The following is a 25697-nucleotide window of genomic DNA, read 5'->3' as shown; positions in this document are numbered from 1 at the left end:
TACTCGTATCTAATATTGATGTGTAATTGAGGAAGTTAAAATGTGAGATGGAAACTAAATTTAAGGAATCAAGTCAAGAAGAGTTTAACATGATTGATGAACCATGTTGGTGAAAAGGATTCCTAGAGAACTATCAAGTACAACGAATGGTACCCATGTACCTCGGTAGATGGATTTCTTTTTATATGGACATTAGTAATCAATTGCATGTAGGTACAAACAAGAGAAGAAGAATGCCTATTGTGATGAAAGCCCAAAGAGAAGATAATAACAACTAAAGACAATGTTTCTGGAGTTCTACAGATTACAAGATCAATTTGTATACATATTTAGAAAATCCTCAACAATTTTTTTTGGTGAGATAATTAAGGGGGAGAATGTTGGATATGTAATTATCTCACCACCTACTTCATCACTGCCACACTGCCTCACTCTTCACCCTTCACCACCTCTGTCGTCGCCGTCTCAACATACCAAAGTTCGAAGGGCCAAAACCGTATGGCCCCATCAATACTCGAAGAGGCAAATTTAATTTATGTAACTGAATCAGATTTGTATAAATATATATGCTCAGCCAAAGTTTGATATCCCACTCTCTGTTTTATATTTCTTTGTTTAATTTAGCAGTCGCAGTTCCATTTTTGGTTTGTACTGTTTTCCTTCAACTATCTCTATCCAATTGCCCATTGTGCAGGCAGGCATATCACTGATTTTAGCAAGCCTTGGCATTTTCCTCTCTACCTGAATAAGGAAGAAAAGTACCAATGAATAATTGTCAGTGACGTAGGGGCTACCCTGTGTATACCCACAGTATGCATGTTATATGCATAATCTTATCTGTCCTAGGAATTTTAACTCACAAAGGAGTCAAAATCTTCAACCATCATTGGTTAAGGCCCTATTCATCAGTTCCTTTATATTAGAACTCAATCACCCTGCTTAAACCTTCTATCGGGACTTTGAACCTCATCATAACCTTCATTATCCCATAAGCCACATATATATAACCTTCTCCCTTTAATACATTGGTTACATATGTTTTAATACAATAAACCTTCCATCGTTGGACTTATATATAAAATCCCATATACCCATGCCTAATCCTTTATAAACTAATTACAAAGGAAATATATACGCAAACATACCTTTTCCACCTTGGTACGGCCTTGGCGCATTTCTCGAGGTTTACCTTTATCGCAATTGGGTATCGGCTCTTCCGCGGTCACATTACATATGTGCCTCATCACCCCTTCCCCTCTGATATGCGACTATCAAAAGTGTTTGAATAACGCTTTAGTCTTAAAAGACTTGGGCACAACACTTTAACACAATACAAAGGAATACAAGGGAAAACCGCTCCGAACACACATATAGTGGATCTCAAATATTATACACTCACCACTATAACTCCATTGGGTCCGCACCTTCCAACTATTCTACAACGCTACTCTGATCGCCTCAACCTCCGACCGTCGATCTAGGCTTTATCACTATCGGCGTATCGGCGTATGCACTGTCCGACCTCTTCCACTTGAAACTGCCAATCTAATATGCCTTACGGACCCGATAAGATTATCAGTTACGTTTGATAAGGTTTCGGGTCCAGCTACCAAATCGCAAATCGCTCTTTCATTTGCCAAGGTTTATTCTTCCCTTTGGATGACTGCGATGTGACCTTCTGGTTCTGATTTGATCCCAACCATTGATATTAAAGTTCCAACGGATGTTGTGCAACCATACTTCACTTCTCCGCTACTCTGTTTACTTATGTTTTTACGCTATTTCTTCAATTTCCCTTTTTGGTGAGGTTTTCTGCAAAGGTTCTGGGTCTTTTGCTATTTCACTACGCACTCTTCCTGAGTTTGTCTTCTGCGAATTCTTACATCGCCTTCTCTTTAGAGCTTCACTCTGATCATCCAAGTAGATTCAATGATCCCTTACGATTCCTCCGAATCGTTCTTCTCCTATGTGTATTTCTTTAGAACTCTACCTGCAACCTCTGTTACAAAACCTATGAATTCAAGCATAATCAATCATTACACACTTATTTCACGCAATTGCATAGTACCAAAATGAACCTCTTTATATATATATGAACAATTGATTACATTCGAGACTTTCTGTCTCTCACAGGCCTAATCCTCAATATCAGTGGCCTCTTGTTTCCTAATCTACCCGTAGGCTTACAATCACACTCTCCCTAGCTGGCTGCCTGGCTAGCTAACCTCCCCAACCTTTCTCTTTTTTTTTTCCTTTTAATACATCATTAGCAATTTCTTTACAGTTGAGAACTGTTCCTCAGTTAATTTTCAGTTGTTCAATAGTTTCTTCAAACTAATCCCTAACTAATCCTAATCCTCTCATGTTCTCCTACATTCTAGAACATTTACAAATATGCCTCTCATTAAAATCACTCATAAGCCTAAATATTCACATTAATTCAATACTTAGGAAACAAACTTCCTTAAAACACAAGACCACCTATGTCTACTAAAATACAATGATATTGTTGGGCTGAATGCTCCCGCATCAGTCAGTATTATCACTGGTTGAACAGGACGGGTAAAAACCACTATTTCCTTAAATTAGTTTCATTGTTTACCCCTATAATAAGTTATTGTGTCAGGTTTCTGAACTCTTCCTTGACACACATGAAAGTCAGATGCAGTTTTTGCAATGGAATTGACAAATTGTAAGAATTTATCGCACAAGAACATTCTTACAGTCCTTGCTTCTCAATGCAAAGCAGATGCTGCAATGAGAATTTTGTCCAACCATCCAAAATAGCAAATACATAGCTACTACTTCCTTAGTCTTGTAGCTATTGCAGTATGATTAACGGATCAAAGATTTAACTGTGTCCTTAACATTAGCACTGAGATGATACACAGTAAATCCTACCATAGTCATTCTAGCTCTCCATTTTCCTGTAACTTCATACCTCTCAATCATTTCTTTTCTCTCACAAGAAATTATGTTCACAGTGTCTCAGGCAAGGCATTGTTTTTCAACATTCATATGATCTCTACTATCCCTTTCAAGTGTAGCATCTATAGAATCAAACACTGATGAGTAATAGTTTAATGCTTCCATGAACCAGGGGAAGAAAGTTGTAGTATTAGTGTTAACATCTTGTTCTACTACTGTGACTAGTTTAGGGTTGAGAGATTTCAGTATCCTTAGAAGCCGGTCATGTGGATTCTTTCTAAACACACTTTGATCAAGCATGTGATGCAACTAGAATGAAAAGTTGAATACTAAAACCTCATCTGGATTTATCTTAAGAATCCATGGTTGGACATCTGATTCCACATCCATATAATTCCTTATCTTTATTTTGGGATCTGATTCCACATTAAGACTATCCTTCTAATTATGTGTGTGTGAACGAAGTGGTTTATAAGGCATTACATGTGCCCAAAATTTTTCCAATCTGGAAGTTCTCGGTATGATGCGATGGCATCCTTTTGCACTCTGTTATTAACATCATCAATGGTTTTAGTGTTATGCCTTGTAAGCCCTCTTTGGTTTGTGCTTGTTATCTATGGTGTCCATGATAGTTACAAAGTTTAGGTCTTACTCTAGTCATTGTCTTAGGATGATTTTATTTATTAAGTTCTGCTAATTTGGAAGTTCTCGGTATGATGTGATGGCATGCTTGTCCACTCTATTTTAACATCATCAATGATTTTAGCGTTATGCCTTGTAGGCCCTCTTTGGTTTGTGCTTGTTATTTATGGTGTCCATGACAATTACGATGTAGACATTTTCCACTGCGGAGTTAGGGTGAGAAGACATTGTTCACGCCAACCAATGGCCAGTGTTTATTTTTGTCATCCTTCGCCTAATAAAAAATGGCCACGTGGTGTATGGACAGTGAAACTACTGTCTCTATTGGCTTTTGACTAAGCGGTAGACCAGCGAAATCGTGTCCCCACTATCTTCACTAGTAAGAAAGGCTCAAGAGTCAAGGTCCATGCCGAATGTTGATATTATAGGTAGCCATTACTTTTATGAAGTGTAGGATTCATCTTCCATGGCTACGATGGCTATTGTGGAAGATTGTGATGATTTAACAAATATATTCATCTGCATCGTTTTCAAGATTTGGTGCAAGGGTGTTTGATTCACGAAGTGTTTGACTTACGGAAACCGTCTCTGTCTTTGACATTTGCGGACTAAATGGAAAGGGTGACTGACTTTCGTGCCATCACCGCAACGTAGTTTTTTTGGCATTCTTTATCAAATTCCCTATTTAGTATTAAACATGTAAGAGCCATTTTTTGGCAGAGAATAAATGGGGAAAGAGGTCTTCATGAACTTTCCAATGACAATATTTGATGCAGAACCCACTAAATCAATGACTGCAAGTCAAATTCAGGGACCCTTTTGATTGGTTTTTCTGTTTTAGCTATGCCCATGATCATAATTTTGCACCCGTATGCATTTTCTGTCTAGAAGAAATATATGTTATCCTTTTAAATAATGGTTGTTACGGGTTGGAAGCATAGAAATTCCCAAATATTTTTCCTTCGAAGGTTGAATTCCTCATCACGCTTGTGGAAAATACAAAAAATCGATGACCCAAATTGTATTAGTAGAGTTGGGAAAATATAATTTGGTTTTTTGAGTGAAAATTATGGCAAAGCTAGGTTTGGGAAAACTAAGAAAACACTTTCGCATACTATATAATCTAGGGTTTTTTGTTCTGTTGTTTTTATTTCTGACCACAAAAAACCTTGTGAAATCCCCTCTTTTCCTTTGTGGGGATTCTTCAAAAGCCTCTTTTAGATGGAGGGAGAAGAGATTTGAATCCAAAAGTGGCCCAAAAGCATCACAAAAATAGATATTTAATAGAGATAATTCAATTTCGGATATAGACCGCAATAGGTCGAAAATTCTTATTCAAAACCCATCATAATTTCAATATACATCCTATATGCATTCACTCTTGTAGCAAATTAGTTTATGAGGAAACAAACCCGAAACTTAAAGTGGGATTCAAAGACATCCATGTAGTCTTTCCCTGGAAGTATTATTCCTCTCAATTGTGAAGATGAAGATGATTCCATGTATAGTCCTTTGTTGGATTTAGAGTCAACTATAGTGTTGGTTGCTGGTCATGGACGCTTGGAGACTTCATTTCCTCAGTGGATGTGGGCATCAAATGTAACTATTTTCTCAAACCGGGGATTGTTAAAGACAATTTAAGAGACTAGGTCCCTATGGAGATGGAGTGAGGATAGTGAAAATTATCAAATAAGTGTTCTTTATTTGGCTTTCTACAATGTATATAGTGCAAAATTATAAAATACTAAAGGCCAAAACATTTAATTTGGTACAAATTTCAAATAATCCAAGGAAATTTTTTTTCCTCTTTCCTTCCTTCTACCATTTAGTTCCATCATCTTTCCCAAATATTCGCCTAGGTTCAGGTTAGAATAACATCAAGTTAGTTTTGTATTAGGATGGAGTTTGCCTTGACCAGTTAAGACCCCAACACGAATTTACTTAACCCTTAACATTGATGTTTGTCGACTGGTTAGTATAGAGATTTCACCATAGATATAGAGTCTGTACACAAAATAGAACAAAATATAGATATCATCTAGGGCATAATATGTTTACTCCATCACTAACATATTAGATAAATCATAATACTCAGAATCTTCTGACAGATCTAACCATTATTTTTTGTATTCTATTTCTCATAACCTAACATATACATACCATCTCTATTTTGTTCTCACATCATCTCTTTATCACATAAATGAATTCAACTCTTCATGGTACAAACCCATTCGTCTTATATATGTTTACTTAATCCATAATTTACAGTAGTTAATTACTATTGATGATACCGACATAAGCATATCACACCTCAATCCACTCTCCTGACTCTTAAGCAAAACTTTATAAGGTTTGTTAAGCTACTAACCTGAGCTTCTAAGTCAAACTTTATGCTTACATCGATACAGTACAATACAATGTCCATCTGCATCTCCACACTTCAATCTATAGTCAATCCAATCAGCATAAAACACTCTAGCTCCATGAGTTTTTCAATTTACTTGTTTGATGAAAACCTATGTTAATAATAGATTATAATATGTACTTGTATAATGTCATCCTATACTGGCATTAGTCACTGTGACCTGCATGTAGTCATCACTCTCTTATAATATGTCCTTATCTATCTCAATCCTGGTTCAATCCTCCTTGCGCTCAGTTTATGATTGCATATTAACCAACTAGTCAAAAATTCAAGACTTTTCAGGTTCAAATATACAACTAAAAAGTTAAAAATTTGCAAAACACAAAAAATCTGAGGTATAATTACACAATTTTATGCCTAGATAGGTTAGCATTTGGCCTTAATCCAAAGCTTTTCTTCACTCTCAGAGAATTTTTATAGCCAAGTTTCCATGGCTATAAGTTTATACATCTTTAAGGAAATTCCTTCATCAATTTTGTTCATAATGGAAAGTTGATAATTATTCATCCCCTGAGCACTTACCTAGCATATTGCATCCATAACATCTAGGAAGCCTTGTTTGAAAGAAAATCTCAAAGTCCGCCAAGCATTACCTGATGACAATAGCTACTACAGAATAAAACCTAGAAAATCCTACTTGTTTCTCCTCTACAACCACTTCTATATTATTATACTTTATTTGTGTAAGCTCCTTGTTATTCTACTCCTTTTGCAAAGGAAACCTTGCACTCATATTCAAAGTTAAAATCTTTAAAATTCCCTATCCTTTTCAATGATGTCATCGATTAATTGAACACCCATTTCTCTCCCACTTAAACAATTATCCACTCTTCCTTAATTAGTGTTACACTTTCATGGTAAGTCCAACAAAATCCATGTAACAAGTAGCTAATCCCCAAAAACAAGTTCAGTTCATCCAATCGATCAGGTGAGTTAGTTATTTGTCAAACTCAAGATCATGTGCACACAGGGATTAATGACCTCTTCAACTTGGGAATATATTTGGGTTTCTACATTTTTCATCTTTGGAAAACCATCAACTATTACTTCTCTATTCTCTCTTGAAAATAGTTCTTTTACGAGTTTGATATTTTATTTGTTTTCTTAAGTAGCCTTTCCCCATGCTCAATGATTTGTCAATGCACTTCTCTTTGTTGTATAACTTTCGTCAGACTATTACAGTGTTGTGTCCTCGATCCAAATTCCAATTAGTACCATGAAGTAAAACTTGATGGTACTATGAAATCCCCATCTCAAATGCACAAAATTCATCGGTTGCTATGAAATCCCCATCTCATTCATCTCATGTCCAACCAAACAAAAACTTACAACATTGATTTTACATCTCCTAAAAGCCACATCAGACAAGCACACATATAGTGAAATAGGAATGGTTTTTACCCAACATTTTAATTATAAAAAGTCATGCAAATTGCCAGAGATTTAATTAGAGATTAATCCCATCAAAGTGTATGGTCCTAAAGCCACTGAATAACACCAATCATTCATGAGCATTGTTTTTGGATTTTATTTTTTAATCCACTACAAGACAACCATTGGGAAAATCAATGAGAGCATTCAGAGTGCTTGTCAAATTCACAAAATATTGAAGTGTTTGACAACCATTTTATTATTGGTCATTGTACTAAAGAAAACTAAAAAGTGTATTGAAAGAAAGGAGCCCAATATATAAGTTCTAACGCCATTTATAGCAAACCTTAAGATCCATTATCTACATATACAATATCTAGAATATTGGAATTATCAAAAATACTTACAATAGTTGGACTTACAGTACTCTAATTGGTAAAGAAAGCAATTAGAATAACTAGAAAATCAGAATTACCATTGGGCAAATCAATGAGAGCATTAAGAGTACTTGTCAAATTCACATAATATTGAAGTGTTCGATAACCATTTTATTGTTGGTCATTGTACTGAAGAAAAATAAAAATAGTACTGAGAGAAACGAGCCCAATATATAAGTTCCAAAGAAAACCTTAAGATCCATTATCTACATATACAATATCTAGAATATTGGAATTCTCAACAACCATTCAAATCATCGGACTTACAATACTCTAGCTAGTAAAGAAAGTAATAAAAAAAACTAGAAAAACTCTAGCAAGTAAAGAAAGTAAGTAGAATTAATGGAAAAACTAGTTTCACTAGTAAGGTACACTCTGAAGCTAGTAAGACTCAAGGTCTAGATAATTAGTTAACACAAGACTTTTACAGGGATCAAATTCCTTACTTTACTAGGGATGAAATTCCTTACACATTACAAATATAACAAAATACTTAAGTCATTGTCAAGCAGGTTGTGGTCAAGCAGTAAATCAAGTGAGTCTTCTTTACAAAGACTTGGGTTCAACCCCGCCAAAAACGCGTTGCTCTACTAACAAAGCCAATTTGTTGTGCTATATTGTGATACCTCATATTCAACTGAGCCTTAGTGGTTTGCCCTATGCAGGAAGATAAGACCAAGTGCAAGCCCTAGGTGCTTTTGTTGGAATAAAAGTCCCTCAAATACATCTCCTCAACCAAAAGTTTCTAGCCAATAAGGATCGTTCCCCAAAGGATATTTAACTAACTAAAAATCACACTTTAGAGTACACACTCCACACTTATTGGTTAGATGTCAAATAATAGAATGAATCCTCCGACAACTCTAAGCACTATCTCTTCCACTCAACATTTTTCTGGATAACATGTTGACATCCTCTCCTATTTACATGCTACCTTGTAGCATCAAAGCCTCCAAGTTTCCTTAATACAATAAACATATTATTACCAATCACTTTTCTCTTTGGGTTTTCATCAACAATCACCAAACATCTATCTTACTAGCTTAATTGAATTCTCCCCTATTCATTAGATACAATGCCACTCGATCACTGTACTTCTTCATTTGGAGTTATGTTACACAAGTTACCATTCTGGAACTCTTAATCCGCTCTACGCATTTTGGATTTGTCCTGTCAAGGAAACGTTGGTATTTTTTGTATTATTATTGGTACACTCATTTAATGTTGGTTTATCTCAACAGGAGTTGATCTACCTGCTTAAGCCTATCTCACTTCTTTGGTCACTCCATTCCCCAGTAGCTTCATTGCCAGACATGTACAAGCCAGGTGGAAAATATTTCTTTGGCTCAAATATGCCAATAATTTCTTTGGAGAGATGCCTCGGAGTTCCAATATAACTGCATGCTTACAGGTACCTACATTTTCACCATATTTTTACTGTTGTTTTTAACTTCTTCTCCCATATATTTGGGCATATTTGGAATAGGATTTAGGGTTATCTTTTGAGCATGTTTGTGGAATTATTTTTTTGTGTTTAGTTTGTATATGTTGTTTCACTTTACCCAAAAATAAAATATATCCACTTCAACAATGCATCATGAAAAATCACTATTTGTTTTTTTTGGAACACATATTTAGGCTCATAATTAGGTTTTGAATCAATTATTACTATGTTTGTATTGTTGGAATAAGGAATTACTGAGAGGGGCTAGGGTGAATCAGTAATTAGTGAGGTTTGTTTTTGGATCTTAAGCTCAATCCGGACCACATATTTAGGCTCATAATTAGATTTTGAAAGAATGATTACAATGTTTACATTGTTGGAATAAGGAATTACTAAGAGGGGCATGTGTGAATCAATAATTAGTGAGGTTTGTTTTTGGATCTTAAGCTCAATCCTTGATTTCCTATCACTCTTGGCAATTATTTATGTGAGCATTCTCAATACAATACATAGGAAACACTGCAAACCATTCACATGAAAACACAATCCATCAATTGAGTAGCATGCACTTATTGACACAAGTATTTTTACGTGGAAACCCAAAGGGAGTAAACCACAAATCCATTTGTTATTATGATGTAATTTAAGCTCCTACTTAATTACATCAAGCTGTTTGTGAGAACCCACTCATAGGAGACCCCAACCCCCTTTAAGATAACAATTCAATACTTGCTAAGAGGCACCAACCTCTTATGAATGGAGGCCACCACCTACTCTACCCACATGTTTTTCTTTTCATATAATTTTCAAATTGAGAAAACAAAGGCCTATATAAATGCACAAAAATATAAAATTTGATCAGTTATTCCACACAACACCTTCCTCTCTTCTCTACAATCCTTCTTTGTGTTGAAAAATGTGTAACTAGGCTCAGTCTTCATAGGTATGAAACATATTCCTGTAAATTAAAAATGAAAAGGAAATTATTATTATTATTCGAGCATGGGTTTCATGCTCAAGTTATTTTATTTTATAGGTGAATCACCCATTGAGTGCTTCTAGGGTTTGTCCTAGGTATAAGAGTCATTATCATATATGGAAGGCAAATGGTCACATTGTAAATTTTAAAGGAAAATTTATTTTGTCTTGAAAGTGTCAAAATACTTCCAAGATCAAGTCAACCTAAGGAGCTATCAAGTTGACCTACATGAAGAGCGACGTCCACCCTTGAAGAAGCCTATATATAAGAGGAACTCGTCCTCATTTTGGATCACCCACTCACTCTCTTGATATGCAAAGAAGCAGAAGAAGGAGAAGTGGAAGAAGGAAGTGTGAAGAAGAGGAAGTCAAAGAAGTCAAAGTGTTTTGTTTTGGGTCTTATCTATCTTTCTAGGAAGATTGAAGTTAGGGATTCTGCGTTGGGATCTTCTAGGGTTCGATTTTGGAAGTAGAAGACAAGGGAAGGAAAGAGGAGGTCTCTTAGGGAATCTTACTAGCCCTAGGACTCAAGTTAAGGCAACAAAAGTCAAGAGTAAGGCTATTATAGGGAGATCGAACTCTCCAAGAGAAGCAACAACAATTGTGGTAGTTACTGGGGAGTAGAATTTCAGATCTACTGGGAGGTCAAAGATATTGCAGTAGAAGGTTGTGGTAAACTTGATCTTGGAGGGTATTTTTTTGGGTCTCTAGGTCATGGTATTCTTCAATTGAAAGATCTAAAACATAAGAAGAGATTTACAGGTTTTCCCCTGAAGAGGAGGGGTTTTGGCCCTAGCTTGTAGCCTATATACTGTGTCATTGTTCTTATTGTTTTGGTAGCTATTTGATGTATTTCACATTGGAATAATAACAAGAAATTATAATAAGTAAAAGGTATCACAAACAATTATCAAGTTAAGATATTAACATATTCATTTCCCTATTAAATTCTCAACACTTTTCACTACACACTTTACTGCTCAATCAACTATAGCCTCGGTCCTCAATCGCTCTGTATAAATATGAACTCTTGGCCACCATTACCCTTCTACTCACACTTGGTTACCTATATCCCCTCACACTCTTCACTCTGCATAGAATAATTCTCTCCTAAAGACTCAATGTTTTCTAAGCCTTTTTGTTCACCACAAACATAGTGCACAACACTCCCTATCAGCTCATAAACCACCGCATTCAACACATATTGTGGCACACTATTCTTCAGTTAAAATCTTGTTTATGGGATTGGTTCAATCAACCTCTAGCACATGTATGGTCTCCATTCTGTTGACACATTTGAATACTTAGCTTTTGCAACAAAATTAATTATGTGATTGAACTTCATAGTGTTCTTCCATACTACGAATTAACTCTCAGCCAAACTGTGCATGGGTAGAATTATCACTCTTATCTGTACAACTCCTCGACCACTGTAACTCTCATTAATTCAAGGAATGGGCACCTGAGCATTCCTTTCATTTAATTCTTCATTCAGTGCAAGGAAGACTAGGGATGGAAAAATCTACTTGAACCAGGCCTTTTAATTTAATTCCATAATTTGTGGTCCTTTTGGCCCATAAGACCACGTGTAGTAACCGAAACCTTTAATCTTCTATGAGATCCTTTTTACCTTTAAGCCCTAGGGGATTACCTTTATCTACGTCCTTGGTCACCAACCACACAAAAAACTACAACTAGGTCTCTTTGAGCTATAACCCTCAAGGGCTTAAACACCACACATTCACCTTCGGCTCTCATGGTCACACTGCAACGCAAATCCTTATCCTAGGCTTAACCTAAACCTTCATGTCTTGATGTTTTTTCATCAACATAGGCGTAAGGGGCCATGATTTTCTAACATGTGAAACCTTCGCAAAATAAGCTCCTAGGTGTGCCTTCTGTCATTTGACAAAATTGTCAAATGCCAGAAAAAATCTATCTCTTGGATTTTTTATTCCAACCAAATCTCTAGTGCACCTTTGTTTTATTTCAAGGTAATGCATACATGCTTACATGTCTAGTAGGGTCGTCCTTGCTGTTCTTTCATTGGCCTATGGTTATGCCCATACATGTCGATGTGTCCCGACACTGTCACCCCAGTACTTTCTCCCTTTCCCCTTTTTATTTCCTCTAGGGTCATGCCTCAGGGATGATATGTCTCATGGGTTCACACAGAGCCTTTTTCATTGGCTTTATGCTCGGTTCCATTGGGTTGGTGCCAAGTCAACCTGCTACTTCTACCTGTGCACTTTAATAAACCTCTGGGATAAAGCCTCAGGGATGACGTCATGCTTATTTCATTAGCCCCATGTGGTGCCTCCTGAGTCCTGACATGTGTCAGTTGGATTTAGCCCATTAGGCCATCCAAAAACACCTAATATTCCTACCACATGTCACCTCTATTGAAATCATGTTGATGTCATCACTGACCATTACAATTAGGGAAAATTTTAGGGGCGAAATTTTGCAAATGGGCTATCTTTTGGACATTTTCTGAAAAACATATTCACCAATTTGGTTAAAAATTCACCTATTTTTTACATATATATTATTAAATGGATGATGTTCGCCAAAAATTTACCAATTTTAATAGTCAATTACATGTTTTTAATTGAATATTTACCCACATTCTACATATGAATTTTCTAACCTGAATAGTCTCCTACAATACTATATATAGGAAAATATTTAAATCCTTAAAAAATACAATGATTGTAATGCTTCCATGTACCTTCCATGAGGAGAGAGAAAAAGGGTACTAGGCCTTGTGTTTTTCTACCAATTATTTTTTTAAATTTCAAAGGAAGAACCACTCGATTCAAGATTTTGAGCCTTCAATGCTATCCATTGCTACGATACTACCACTTTTCCTGACTATTCACCATCCTGAGTCTTCAATTTGTGCACGCTATGAATTTTTTGAGGTACACCCACATGGATGATATCATCTTGTGTCATTCCTATGGTTCCCTTTTCTCCCAACCTTGAACCTTCCAAGGAAGAGTCTGTCGGGATGAGTTGTGCAGTGGGCCTGCCTCTCGGCTAATAAAAATTATTTGCGCTACTCTTTTGTGTGCCCATGTTTTCTCGGTCTTCTCCTTTAGTTTCTTTGCTACCTGTTCCACTTTGTTTGGAATTTCATCAGACAAAACTTGCTCCAAAGTGTCCTCCACCATCATTTAGCTCTGCAACTTTGACTTAGGGGCACCTAACTTTGATTAAAATTAAGTTGTGATCTAGGAGGCTTTTTGGGGACTTCATCATACCGTTGGAAAGCTATTTCCAAGAAAAATCCAAATATGCCATTTCCTATAGCATCTTAGCTGATCTCTCGAGGAATAAATGCCTTCAAAACCTGGGACTCCTAACCATAATAGTCATAATATTATGGATTCTCCAATAAGTCTTCTACTATGATGATTCTCTACAAAATACTACAACAACCATGAGAGTCCCCATGAGCTTGAGACACCATGCATTTGTCGCCCTTTCTCATTCGACATCAATGCCAACACTATGCTAAAAAATATCACCCTTTGGCATTAGCAGAAATAAACCAAACTCCCCCTGAAACCAAGCATGGTTTTTCTCTATACTCCTCCTGACTTCTTCTCCCCCTTTGACATCAATGGAAAATGATGTATCCAATGGAAGAATCTGCCCTTGACATTTTTCAACCTCCTCTTCAAATGATCCACTAGGCTGAGTAGCTTCCAAGACATATTAAATTTGAGCCTTTTTGGTGGAGGAGCCACAACTCGTATTTATTTCTAGAGATACTCAAAGGGTTCTCATGCCAGTGGCTTAGTGAATATTTTTGCAAACTACTCATTAGTGGTCACATATTCAAGTCAAAAAATGTTAGCGACAACTTGTTCTCTTAGGAAATGAAACTTGATGGGAATGTGCTTGGTCTTTGAGTGCATGACAACATTTTTAGAAATATTGATAACACTAGTATTGTCACACATTATTGGAATTGAATTAGTCAAGTTTACCTTGATGTCCTTTAAGGTCTACTTCATCCACAAAATTTGTGTGCAACATGCGGCAACAATAATTTATTTTGCTTCAACTATTGATAATGAGATTCAGTCTTGTTTTTTACTGACCCAAGACACTAAACTATCTCCTAGTAAGAATGTTACTCCAGAGGTGATTTTCCTGTCATCAAGACTGCCTACCTAATTAGCATTAGTATAAGCCTTTAACTTGAAATCTCTTCTTTTAGCATAACATAGACCATAGTCTGTTGTGCCTTGTAAGTACTTGAAAATTATTTTACAAAAATGATATGGATTTCACGAGGGAAGGCTTGAAATCTAGTAGACAAACCTACTACTTGCATGATTTTTTGTCTTGAGGTTGTGAGGTACAATAGGTTTCCAATCATTGATCTGTAGACTGTCTGATTTACTGGAGGTGTCATATTCTTTACATAACTTATAGCCAGTAACCATGGGGGTACTAAATGACTTGCATTCTTCCAATTCAAATTTATTTATTGTTTCTCTCAAATACTTGTATTGGGAGATGAATATGTCATTGTTTGATTGAGAATTATGTAACCCCATAAAGAAGGATAGCTCTCTTATCATGGAAATCTCGAACTCTTTCTGTATATAGTTTTCAAATTGGTGTCCCAACTACTCCAAGTCACTTCCAAAGATTATGTCATCTACATAAACTACCACATTCAACAAGTGATCATCTTTAGATTTTATATATAGATTGTTATCTGTAGTGCCTATTTTGAAGCCTTGTTGTTGGAGGTATTTATCCAACCAGGCATACCAAGCTCTAGGAGCTTTCTTGAGCCCATATAGAGCATTTTTCAGTTTACAGACATAATCTTCTTTCTCTGAGAACATGAATCCTTATGGCTGTCGGATGTATACTTCTTCTACCATATCTCCATTGAGAAAGGTTGATTTTAGATTCATTTGATATACCTTTATGTTCTTATGACTAGAAAAAACAAGAAACATTATGATGAATACTAATATTGCTACAGGTGTAAAGATTTATTTAAAATATATCCCTTCTATTTGAGCATACCCTTTATAGACTAGTAGATATTTGTTCCTTATCAATTGGCCTTTCTCATTTAACTTTTTTTTGAAGACCCATTTAATGCCTATAGCATTTGTTAGGGTCCGACCCTAACCCCTTTATTTATGTAATAGGTTCGAGTCATAGTTATAGTTAGTTAAAGAGTCAATAAATCCTGTATTAATAATTGTAAGTGGTTGACTCGCATTTAAGAAAGGGTCCATAGTTAGTTGCAAATGGACCATGGTATTAGATAGATGGTATTGAGAGAACCATAGTACTGACAAATGGTATTGCATGTATGAATTATATATAAAGGATAGAGACCCCCCATTGAGGAGCGTCGTGTCTTATTTTGTAATCGAGATCTTCTTTACTGGAGGTTGCCCCCTTGAATATGCAAGTGAAGATTGCTTTCATCTCTAAATAATAAAATACTTGTTGTTTTTCTCATTTTATTCTGTGTTCTGGGTTTTATTTCTTCGTATATTTGGCATCCTAGCATCTTTTCACAGGTCAAGAGCATAACAAGTGGTATCAAAGCACTTTCCAGGGCTGGTGGTATCTCCATTTTTGGAAGAAATTTTTTTAGGCTAGAGACATGTTCCGACGTCTTTAAACCACAGGATCTGTTGTTGAGCACATAAACCTACGGCTTTGGGGAGGCATGCACGTAGGAAATACAAGAGGTGGTCACGCTTGTTGGACTCCCTTGTAACCCCTGTGGGTACCCCTTCGAGTAGTAGCGCATTAGACAGAACTGCACACAGACTGTCTTCTATGTACCCTCTAGGTATATCAAAAGCCCCCTAGGCTCACCTGAAACCTCGCCTTAGATAAACCGTCAGCCATCTTGCTGCTATAGTACACTGAGAATAGCACTAGGGGAGATTACTCGTGCGTATGATAGGGTAGTCAGGTAGTACAACTAAGGGTACAGTTGATCCTCCTTAGTTAGTGCCCTGAAAGATTGGGCTGAGTACTATTGTTGGACCCTTATGTATATTGTGATCTGTAGCACCTGACACTCCTTGAGACCATAGTTCCCTCGACTCTCTGAAGATCGCCCATTATCTTCTTTGCCAGATCAGATCTAGCAGTTGGGGTTATGTCACCGCTGCAACAATCAGATCCACAGTTAAGTTTCTACTGCCATAGTACCATTCAAATCTAGCAGCTGGGGTTCTGTCGCCACCGCAGTCCAACTCACATTCAGCAGTTGGGGGTTTCACAGGCAGATCTAACCACTTGTGCAGTGAGGCTTGTGGCTCCTATACCCTAGGGCAATTCTCGCAGGACATTGGGCAAGATTAAGTTTTCTGGAAATTGGTCACTGCGGTATTGATAAGCGAGGAGTAAAACTCCATTTAGTGTAAAAAGAGACTTAGCCCATAAGAATCAGGACAACGAGCTAATCGCCATGGTACCATTCACTTGTCAGCTTCAATTTTCGAGTGGTCCCAATTTTTTTCAAAGTGACGACAAGTGACCAAGATCTGTGTATGGTAGAAACCAAAGCTAAGGCCATGACCAGCGAGAAGACCAAGAGCCTTGAAAAACAGTTGGCTTCTTTCAAGAACATAGCAGACAAGATGCAGCAATTCATGGATGTATTCAAAAGGAGCACGTCGGGGTTGCATTCAGAGGCACATGGTATTAATGAATACCTTGAAGGAGAATCTAGCCATCATATTCACTTCCATGGAAATCACCAACATTCCCACCCTCGACCACCCAAGCCAGACATGTATAAATTTGAGGGCTCTAATATGGCAGTATGGGTAGCAAAAATGGACCATTTTTTCATTATGAATGATATCCTAGATGATGAAACTAAACTACATGTGGGAGCCCTTTACTTGGACCAAGAGAGATGGCAATGGTGGCAATGGCATCGAAAATGCTATCCCAGGAAAATTACTTGGTAGGTGTTCTCAAAATCCATTTGTGACCGCTTTAACCACGAATCTAGTTTTTTGGGTTGTCTTACTAAGCTCTAACAGACAGGCACAGTAAAAGACTACATTTTAGCCTTTGAGACATTGGCCATCCACACAGAAGGTTTGGGAGATGAATTCCATTTGGAATGTTTTATAAGTGGTCTCAAAGAAGCCATCCAAGCCCATGTCTGGAGGCACCACCCACCTACATGGATGGATGCTTGCACAAAGGCTATCGAAGTGAAACGTGCTTTAGCTGCCCAGTCGCCTCGTCCAAATTTCATATCCAAGGGATGCCCCACCCAGGCTCAAGGAGCTACCCAAACACTTAAGGTTCAAAAGGTGTCCCCAGCAAAAATGGTTGAAAGAAGAAAACAAGGATTGTGCTACTACTATGATGACAAATACTCCCTGGGGCATAAATGCAAGGAACCCAAATTATTTCAAATTGATGTTACTAATCACAGCTCATCTGAGGAAGCCCCACCCCTTCAGGGACCAGAGGAGGAAGTTGAGGACACCCAACAGGACAATGAGCTCCCAACTACGCCAGAAGAACCAGTTACCTCGCTACATGCTTTGGCAAACATTTTTGCGCCCCAAACTCTCAAAATCAGAGGTTTTATTAAACATCACCCTGTAGTAGTATTTATTGATAGTGGAAACACTCATAACTTTATCCATTAGAGAGTCGTCGAGGCTGTTAATTGTTTTGTCAGGGCAGTCTCTAATTTCCAGGTCCAATTTGCTGATGGGGAGACAATGAAATGTGAAGGCTGCTGCGAAAATATCAAACTTCAGATGAGAGACTACCACCTAAAGACCCACATGTTTGCAATCAACATGGGTGGTTGTGACATTGTCTTGGGTGCTGAATGGCTTCGCACACTAAGCCCAATCACAATGGATTTCTAGGAGTTATATATGAGTTTTAAGCAGAATGACCACATGCATACCCTCCATGGACTCCAGGCAGGTGCTCCTTCTATCATCAGTTCACATCGAACGAAAAAGTTTTTGAAAAGGGGCCATCATGGAGTTATCACCCAATTTAATGCCATCCAGGCCAGCGAGCCCACTACTCTTCATATTCATCTTGAGATGCAACAGGTCTTAAACTGCCACCAGCAGGTCTTTGATAAACCTAAAGAGCTTCCACCCTCTAGAGGGGAACATGATCATAGCATCACTTTGGTCCCAGGGGCACAACCACCAAATGTGTGCCCATATAGATATCCTTTCACCCAAAATAATGAAATTGAAAAAATCATCAAGGAACTCCTAAAATCTGGTGTCATTCATCCTAGCATCAGTCCTTATTTATCACCAGTGGTCATGGTGCTCAAGAAAGATGGGGAATGGAGCATGTGTCCAGACTTCAAGGCCCTCAACAAGCTCACGGTCAAATACAAATTCCCTATCCTAGTTTTTGATGATTTGCTGGATGAACTACATGGTGCTCAATTCTTTGCTAAGCTAGATCTTTGCTCAGGCTATCACCAAATACGCATGAAATAAGTAGACATTTCCAAGACTGCTTTCCAAACTCATGAAGGACATTATGAATTCTTTGTCATGCCATTTGGTCTCTGTAATGCCCCATCCAATTTTCAAGGCCTCATGAATCACCTGTTCAAACCATATCTCAGAAAACTTGTCCTCGTTTTCTTTGATGACATTCTCATCTACAACCTCACCTGGGAAAAGAATGTTCAGCATGTAGACCTGCTCTTGCAACTGCTCCGGAAGCATAAATTATTTTCAAATTGTCCAAGTGCTCTTTTGGCATGGAAGAAGTCAAGTATTTGGGCCACATTGTGGGTCGTGAAGGTGTCCAGGTGGATCCCAAAAAGATACAGGCAATGCAGGATTGTACCCAACCAAAAACCTTGAAGAGTTTGAGGGGATTATTGGGTCTCATAGGCTATTATTGCAAATTTGTCTGCAATTATGGGCACATTGCTAGACCCCTCACTAAACTTCTCAAGAAAAATTAATTCCTCTAGATTGATGAAGCACAACAGGCGTTTATGGCTCTCAAATAGGCCATGTGTTCCACTCATGTATTGGCACTACCCGACTTCACCAAATCTTTTATGATTGAATGTGATGCTTCAGGTACTGGTATTGGTGCTGTCTTAATGCAGAAAGGTTGACCCTTGGATTTCACCAGCCAACAACTAAGTGGGAAACATCTGAGACAATCTACCTATGAGAAGGAGATGATTGCCATCTTACATGCAGTAGATACCTGGTGACCATACTTATTGGCGTGACGTTTCCAAATCTGCACAAACTATCAAAGCCTCAAATATTTTTTGGAGCAACTTCTATTCTCACACCAGCAAAATAAATGGCTGGCCAAAATGCTAGGATATGATTATGAGATAATTTACAAGAAAGGGCGTGAAAATGTAGTAGTGTATGCTTTATCACACGAATTTGAGGATGAAAGCACCCTGCTATCAATCTCTCTTCCCATACCAGATTGGATTGAAGAAGCTTGCAAGGAGTGGTTTTCACATCCCTCTCTCTCCCAACTCAATAATAACTTGAGAGAAGATCCTAATTCCACAATGGGCTACTCTTAGAAGGATGATATTCTTCGCTACAAGGATAGAGTAGTGATATCACCGACATCCACCCTCAAAACGTGCATTTTGGTAGAGTTGTACTCATCTCCCACTGCAGGCCATGCAAGCTTTTAGAAGACTTATGCTCGCACTCGTCGTTCTTTCTTTTGGACAGGCATGAAAACTGACATTGTTACTTTTGTAGCTGAATGTGATGTGTGTCAATGCCACAAAGGAGAAACACTCAAGTCCCCAGGCACCTTACAACCGTTGCCCATCCCTGCCTCAATCTGGACGGATGTTTCTATGAATTTCATTACTGGACTTACGAAGTCAGGCAACAAGTCAGTCATCATGGTGGTTGTGGACATACTTTCTATATATGCTCATTTTTGTGCCCTACCCCACCCATTTACCCCCACTTTGGTGGCTCAATCTTTCATGGACCAGATCTTCAAATTGCATGGCATGCCCACTTCCATCATGTCTGATCGTGACCTGACCTTCATCAGTAACTTTTGGAAAGAACTTTTCAAGCTACAAGGCACCCAACTCCAACTAAGTACTTCCTATCATTCCCAAACTGATGGTCAAATTGAAGCAGTCAACAAATGTGTGGAGACCTACCTAAGGTGCTTCACTTCAGAAAAGCAACATCAATGGGTACAGTGGTTACCTCTAGCTGAATGGTGGTATAATACTAACTATCATGCAACCAACACGATGACTCCATATGAAGCAGTTTATGGTCAACTCCCACCTTCACCTACTTCTTATATCCCTGGATGCTCTAAGGTACATGTAGTAGATCAACTCCTACAGAATCATGCAACCATGCTAGCCTGTCTCAAAGATAATCTCCATCAAGCTTAGAATTTCATGAAGCAACAGGCAGACCAACATCGTTCAAAGCGCACATTTCAAGAAGGGGATCAGGTATTCCTGAGGCTGCAACCATACAAGAAAACATCACTTAAAGATAAGGGTTGTAAGAAATTAGCTCCAAAATTCTAGGAACCTTATCAAATACTTCAGCACATTGGAGCAGTAGCCTACAAGCTAGCCTTGCCACCAACTTCAAAAATCCATCCTGTCTTCCATGTATCATGCCTCAAGAAAGTGGTGGGGAACAATTGCATAATTCAAACTAGTCTACCTGAATTGGATGAAGAAGGTTCACTCTGACTCCAACCTGAACAAGTCCTCGACATGCGAGAATGACATCTGTGTGGCCGCACAATCAAGGAAGTCCTTGTCAAGTGGAAAGACACCTCTCCAGAAGATGCGACCTGGGAACCAGCCACTATTCTTCAGCAGTTTCTATAGCTTCAGCCTTGAGGACAAGAATGCTTTTTATGGGGGAGGGCATGTTAGGGTCCAACCCTAACCCCTTTATTTATGTAACAGGGTCAAGTCATAATTATAGTTAGTTAAAGAGTCAATAAAGCCCGTATTAATAATTTAAGTGGTTGACCCGGATTTCAAAAAGGGACCACAATTAGTTGCAAACAGGCCATGGTATTAGATAGATGGTATTGAGAGAACCATGGTACTGACCCATGGTATTGCATGTATGAATCCTATATAAAGGATAGAGACTCCCCATTGAGGAGCGTCGTGTCTTATTTTGTAATCGAGCTCTGCTCTGCTGGAGTTTGCCCCCTCGAAGAGGCAAGTGAACATTGCTTTCATCTCTGAATAATAAAATACTTATTGTTTTTCTCATTTTGTTTTTTGTTCTGGGTTGTATTTCTTCGTATATTTGGTAGTCTGGCATCTTCTCGCAGGTCAAGAGCATAACATCATTTTTCTCTTTGGATCTTGGAACAAGCTCCTAGGTGTCATTCTTATTAATCTAATCTAATTCTTCATTCATTTCCTTCACCTAGGATTTAACTTCACTTTCCTAACTGAGATTTTTAGGCTCAATTTGTGACAGCAGGTAAGGTTAGTGCAACTTCAACTATTAAGGAACTCCCTTCTAATTTGAAATCCAAGTCTTTGATCACCAATAATTTGACTTTCTAGATGTTGTTTATGCACATACATGGAAGGAGTTTTGGGCCTTGGTGTTGTACTCATTTCTTTATCTTCGTAATCTTCCTCTGCCTCATTCTGGTATAATAATTTGGTGGGTGAACTTCCTTCTCCATTTGAGCTTACATTTTCTTTGGATGGCTTTAATCATGGTAGTATTTCATCCACTATGATTTCAATGCAATACTAAACCCTTTTTTTATCTTGTTAAAGCACTTTTAACCTTTTCTTTTGACTAAGTATCTAAGGAACATATTTTTATCAGCTCGAGAGTCAAATTTCCCAATATTTTATCGTTTATTTTGATAAAGTATTTTCTCCCAAACACCTTGAAGTGTTTCACTGATGCTGGTCTCCCTTTCCATAACTCATAAGGAGTCTTATCACTATTAGGCCTGACTTGTGCTCTGTTTTATAAATGTATTGCTACTTGTGTTGCTTCTCCCCAAAATGTGTGTAGTACATCTGCCTCATCAATTATAGCTGTAGCCATCTCTTGAATTGTTATGTTCTTTCTCTCTACTACTCCATTTTGTTGTGGAGTTCTGGCCACTATTTACTGCCTCCTTATTCCATGCTTATTACAATACTCTTCAAACTCTCTTGAAGTGAATTCTCCACCTCTATCTAATCTTAAGAATTTTATCTTTATATATTTCTCATTCTCAACTGAGCTTTGAATATCTTGAAATTTTTCAAAGCTTCTCATTTCTCTTTCAAAAGAATTATACACATGGCTCTAGTAAAGTTATCAATAAACATAATAAAGTATCCTTCTCTTCTTGGTATTTTTGTCTTAGTTGAGCCATAGATATCAGTGTGAATCAAATCTAGAGGTTTAGAGGTTGAGAACTCCTTTGTCTTGTACTGAGTCCTTGTCAGCTTACCAAATTGACAAGGCTTGCAAATTGAGTCATGAAGCTTCGAAAATCTTGGCAATCCTCTTAGTGTTTCTAGCTTGTTGATTTTTATCAACCTGTCAAAATTTATATGACCAAGTATCTTATGCCACAACCACGTATGATTTGTCTTATTCAGATAATAGCTCACTTTGGAGTCAACATACACATATACATTATTGTGAGTCATTACTTCCTTTCCCACTAGCTTACCATTTTCTTCCTGTTGGATCTCACAGTCTTTAAATCAAAAGGTCACATTGTAGCCATTATCAAACATTTGAATCACATTGAGTAGACTGTGCTTGATTCCTTACACATACAACACATTCTGAGCATTGGTTTTTCTATCAAGTCTTATTATGCCCTTTCCCTTAATTCTAGTTGGAGCATTATTTCCAAAAGTGACATTGTTCCCTTTGTCCTTTTCCTTTAGAGACAAGAATTTACTCTTATCCCTATTCATGTGATCAAAATAACCACTATCCACATACCGTCTATTTTCTTGATCAGGTGCAAATAGAGCAAGTCCGCACTCCATGGTTTTCTCATTCTTACGTTTCCAACTCTTCTTGTAGACTTTTGGAAAGGATATATGTCAAGAAAACTGAGATTTAGAAGCATACTCAAACTTTATTTTGGACTCACTAGCCTTATGCCCAAAATTATTACATTTAAAGCATTCAACTTCATCCATCAGGGGGGAAAGGATTCTTATTCCTGGGAAGTGAGTTTTGAGAACCAAAAATATGATAATTTTTGTATCTTAAATTTTCATCTCTTTAACTTTGATTCTTCTGCAATTAATAGCTTTATGTCCAAAGATATGGAATTTATAGCAATGACCATAAAGCAAATTTAGGTACCTAAAATTGAAGTGTTTACGAGTGTAGGCTGGTTGCAGGTACCTTTGTTGTCTTGTTGATTGGCTTATTTTTCTCTGGTGTGAATCCTTTGATAACTTAGACTTCTTGTTCCAATGTTGTCTGCCTCTCTGGTTTTATTTTTGTTTTTCTTCATTGATTCTTCATTGAAGCACCTTCGCATAGCTCTGGGGTTCTTCACATCTTGTGGACCTGAAGCTCATATTTTTCATAGAAGACTCTTGTGGTCCATAATATCCCAGTTTTGTCTTGTTCTCTAGAGACATTTAACTGCTAAGAATATGGTTTAAATTTCTCGTCCCGTTAGAAAAACTGTTATCCAAATCCTTCTCGGTCTCTAATCTCTCAAGATCTGCTCTCAGTGAGAAAATTTCTACCTCTAGACTCTGATATTTCTCTTCCCATTCAAGAATCAAATCATTAAGAACTTCTTCCTTCCATTTTTCTTCCTCTAACTTGAATTTGAGGGACACAATCTCTTCTTTACCTATTTCAAAGTTCATTTCCTCCTTTTTCTTTATCAACTCCTATTTCAAGATTCCTTTCTCCTCCTCTAGCTTCTCACATGTTTTTTGTTTTTCTTCTAGTCATAGAGCTAAGTTGTCTTTACTTTTAATGGGTTATTCAATTTTTTCTCTTTGATAAACAAATTCCTCATTGTATGAGTTATACATACCTTCTTCAACTCACAACATCTTCTCTTTTAGTTTCTTTTTCTTTTTTCTAACCTTCTTTAACTCATCAATAGAATTGATGAGCTCCCCTTCAAGGTCCACTATTCCTCCCTCTTCTTCTTCTTCGGAGTTCGTGACATTTTGTTTCTTGGAGTTAGCTTCAAGTTCCAAAAGTAGAAATTTATTTGACTCACCCTATGAAGAATCCTCGCTATATGATTCTAGTGCAATGCCATCCTATTTGGAGTAGAGCCCCTTCTTCTTTTGATATTTCTGAGCTTTGTCTTTCGGATTTTGATCTTTTTCCTTTTTTGAATTTTCTTTGTAAGGGAACTTGGATGAAAAATTTACAAGTCTTCCAAAATCAAAGCATTTGAAGGGAAACTTGCCTTTGTACTTCCCTGATCCATGCTTTAGTTTGCTGGAGAAATGAGCTAGCTCCTAATCAAACTCACAACTGGAACATTCCTGGTGATCCTTGTGCTTCTTAGCCTTCTTAAACACCTTGAAAGTTGCCTCCTTTAGTTCAACATTTTGTTTTCCTACTCTCATCGCATATGCTATGAGGGTACAAAATAATTGGTCCATTATGATATTTTCCAAGTCTTTCATTTCCTTGGTGATTGAGATCTTAGCATTGAATCTCATATGCAGAGATCTCAAAACCTTCTAAGAAATTACTTATTCTTGGATAACTTCACCAAGTCCTCTAATCATATTGGTTAGTTCATTAACTCTAAGGAAATACTTTGTTATACTTTCTTCTTCACTCATTCTTAAGATCTCAAACCTCATTCTGAAGGTTTGAATTTTGGCATGCTTACCTTTCTCATCTCCTTCATGACTTTGATTGAGCTTGTCCCATACTTTCTTAGCTGACTTACAATGCATAACCTTTACAATTTTAGATTGACTGAGGCCAAAGAGAATGACATTATTGGATTTTACATTATTTCCATACACCTTTTTTCCATCTGCAAATGTTGCAGGGATTGCAAGGACAAGATAATCTACCAACATAAAGCTCCAAACATCTACCCTAGGGACATGAGATAGGATTCAATCCTGACTTTCCAAAAGGCATATCTTGTCCCATCAAAGACTGATATCTTACTTAAGTAAGCATACTGACCCTCTTGTCTAGACATTATTCCTTATAGATCTACCTACCAGTGGTTAAACTATTCTTGAAGGAACTTGGCTCTAATACCAATTGCTGGAATAAGGAATTACTAAGGGGGGCTGGGGGTGAATCAATAATTAATTACGGTTTTGAATCCGAAGATCAATTTTTAATTTTATGTCACTGTCGGCAATTACTTATGTGAGCATTATCAATACAATACATATGAATCCATGTAAACCATTCACATTGCACACACACTCCATCAATTCAGTAGCATACACCTATTG

This window comes from Pinus tabuliformis, chromosome 1_1, assembly GCF_031772625.1.
Source record: "Pinus tabuliformis cultivar Carrire ecotype Pingquan chromosome 1_1, CPIR1, whole genome shotgun sequence".
Classification (NCBI taxonomy): Eukaryota; Viridiplantae; Streptophyta; class Pinopsida; order Pinales; family Pinaceae; genus Pinus; species Pinus tabuliformis.
Note: the sequence above shows the minus strand (reverse complement) of the source record.